The following is a 2,744-nucleotide window of genomic DNA, read 5'->3' as shown; positions in this document are numbered from 1 at the left end:
GCTGAACTGCCTGCATAAAGCATATCTGAAGAGCAATTCTAAAATCAGTATTTACAGCTAGAGGCCCCTCTGTTGTGAAAGCTAAAATTTGGACAAAAAGACAAACACATTTTCCTTGTGCTTGAAGAATAGCCAGTAATGACTACAGTAGCACAGTCTCTAAGGTATGAAAAAAGGAAGGTTAGCAAAAGCAAAAAAATAATGGAGACAGTTCTATGGTATGCTTGTAATATTTGAGATTAATAAAACAAAATATCATTTTGATAACGAGCAAAATCTATGCTCTCTGTCTAAATACTTCATGGAGCTTAGAAAAAGAGCAACAGAAAAGAAATCCTAGGAATGTTCTTGCTAAGACATTGGGTACAGAACTCAAATGCATACAAACTTTGCAGACAACACTAAATCAGAAGAAGCTGTTGACTCCCTTGACAGTAGAGAGGCCTTGCAGAGAGATTTTGACAAATTAGAGGGCTGGACAATCACCAGCCACATGAAGTTCAACAGGAGCAGGTGCTGGATTCTGCACTTGGGACAGAGCAACCCTGGCTATATCACAAAATCATAGAAACACAAGGTTGGAAAGGACCTACGAGGTCATCTAGTCCAACCGTCCTCCTATCACCAATACTACCCACTAAGCTACTAAATTATATCTTGCAGCATCTCGTCCAGGCGCTTCTTGAACACCAGAAGGGATGGTGACTCCACCACCTCCCTTGGCAGGCCATTCCAGTGCCTGGCCACTATTTGAGAGAAATTTTTTTTCCTGACATCTAATCTAAATCTCCCCAGGTGCAACTTGTGGCCATTTCCTCGAGTCCTATAATTAGTTATCTGAGAGAAGAGGCTGACCCCCTCCTCATCACAACCTCCCTTCAGGAAGTTGTAGAGTGCAATAAGGTCTCCCCTGAGCCTCCTCTTTTCCAGACTAAACAACCCCAGCTCCCTCAGCTGCTCCTCACAAGACTTGTGCTCCAGACCCCTCACCAGTTTTGCTGCCCTTCTCCGGACACGCTCCGGGGCCTTGATGTCTTTCTTGTAGTGAGGGGCCCAAAACTGAACACAGTATGCGAGATGCGGCCTCACCAAAGCTGAGTACAGGGGGATGATCACCTCCCTGGTCCTGCTGGCTACACTATTGCTGATACAGGCCAGGATGACATTGGCCTTCTTGGCCACCTGAGCACACTGCCGGCTCATGTTCAGCCAAGCATCGATCAACACTTTCATGTCCCTTTCCTCTTGGTAGTCTTCTAGCCACTGTGCCCCAAGCCCCCTATAGCACTGCATGGGGTTATTGTGGCCAAAGTGTAGGACCCAGCACTTGGTCTTGTTAAACCTCATACCATTGGCCTCTGCCCAGCAGTCCAGCCTATCCAGACCCCTCTGAAGGGCCACCCTACCCTCAAGCAATTCGACACTACCTCCCAACTTGGTGTCGTCATCAAATTTACTGAGGGTACACTAAATCCCCTCATCTAGGTCATCAATAAAGATATTAAACAAGATAGGACCCAGAACCAACCCCTGGGGGACACCACTTATAACGGGACACCAGCTGGACTTAACTCCATTAACCACTACCCGCTGGGCATGGCCCTCCAGCCAGTTCTTTACCCAGAAAAGAGTATGCCTGTCCAGGCCACGGACAGCCAGTTTGCCCAGGAGAATACTGTGGGAGACGGTGTCAAAGGCTTTGCTGAAGTCTAAGTAGACTACATCAACAGCCCTTCCCTCATCTACCAGTCTGGTTGCACGATCATTGAAGGAGATGAGGTTGGACAAGCACAACCTGCCTTTTGGGAACCCATGCTGTCTGGGCGTGATCCCCTGGATGCCATGCAAGAGCTGTGTGATCTCACCCAAGATAATTTGCTCCATAGCTTTTCCTGGAACCAAGGTCAGACTGACAGGCCTGAATGTACAGAATGGGGGTTGAGAGGCTGGAGAGCAGCCCTGCGGAAAAACATCTGGGGGTTCTGGCCGATGTCAAGTTGAAAAAGAGCCAACAGCATGTCCTTGCAGCCAGAACGGCCAACCATATCCTGGGTGCATCAAGCATGGCACTGCTAGCTGGTTGAGGGAAGGGATTGTCCCGCTCTGCTCTGCACTGGTGTGGCCTCACTTTGTGCAGTTTGGGGCATCACAGTATAAAATGGTTGTAACACTATTAGAGAGCATCCAATGGAGGGCGACAGATGTGGTGAAGGGTCCAGAGGGCAAGACATACGAGGAGCAGCTGAGGTCCCTTGATTTGTCCAGCCCAGAGCAGAGCAGAGCAGACTGAGGGGATGCCTCATGGCAGCCTGCAGCTCCCTCATGAGGGGAGCGGAGGGGCAGGCGCTGAGCTCTGCTCTCTGGGGACAGCGACAGGACTCAAGGGAATGGCATGGAGCTGGGACAGGGGAGGGTCAGGCTGGGTGTTAGGGAAAGGTTCTTCAGTGAGAGGGTGCTCGGGCACTGGGACAGGGTCCCCAGGGCAGTGGTCACAGCACTGAGCCTGCCAGAGTTCAAGAAGCATTTGGACAACGCTCTCAGACACATGGTCTGATTTTTGGGTGGTCCTGTGTGGAACCAGGAGTTGGATTCGATGAGCCTCGTGGGTCGCTTCCACCAACTCAGGATATTCTATGATTCTGTTGGTAACTGCAGCTGGACCAAACTTTTTTTTTTTTTTTTTTCGCGAGGGTCGGGCAGGAGGCGGGGGCGTTGCCCATATAGCTTCCGCCTCCGGCTAGGGT

Source organism: Cygnus atratus, chromosome 4, assembly GCF_013377495.2.
Source record: "Cygnus atratus isolate AKBS03 ecotype Queensland, Australia chromosome 4, CAtr_DNAZoo_HiC_assembly, whole genome shotgun sequence".
NCBI lineage: Eukaryota > Metazoa > Chordata > Aves > Anseriformes > Anatidae > Cygnus > Cygnus atratus.
Note: the sequence above shows the minus strand (reverse complement) of the source record.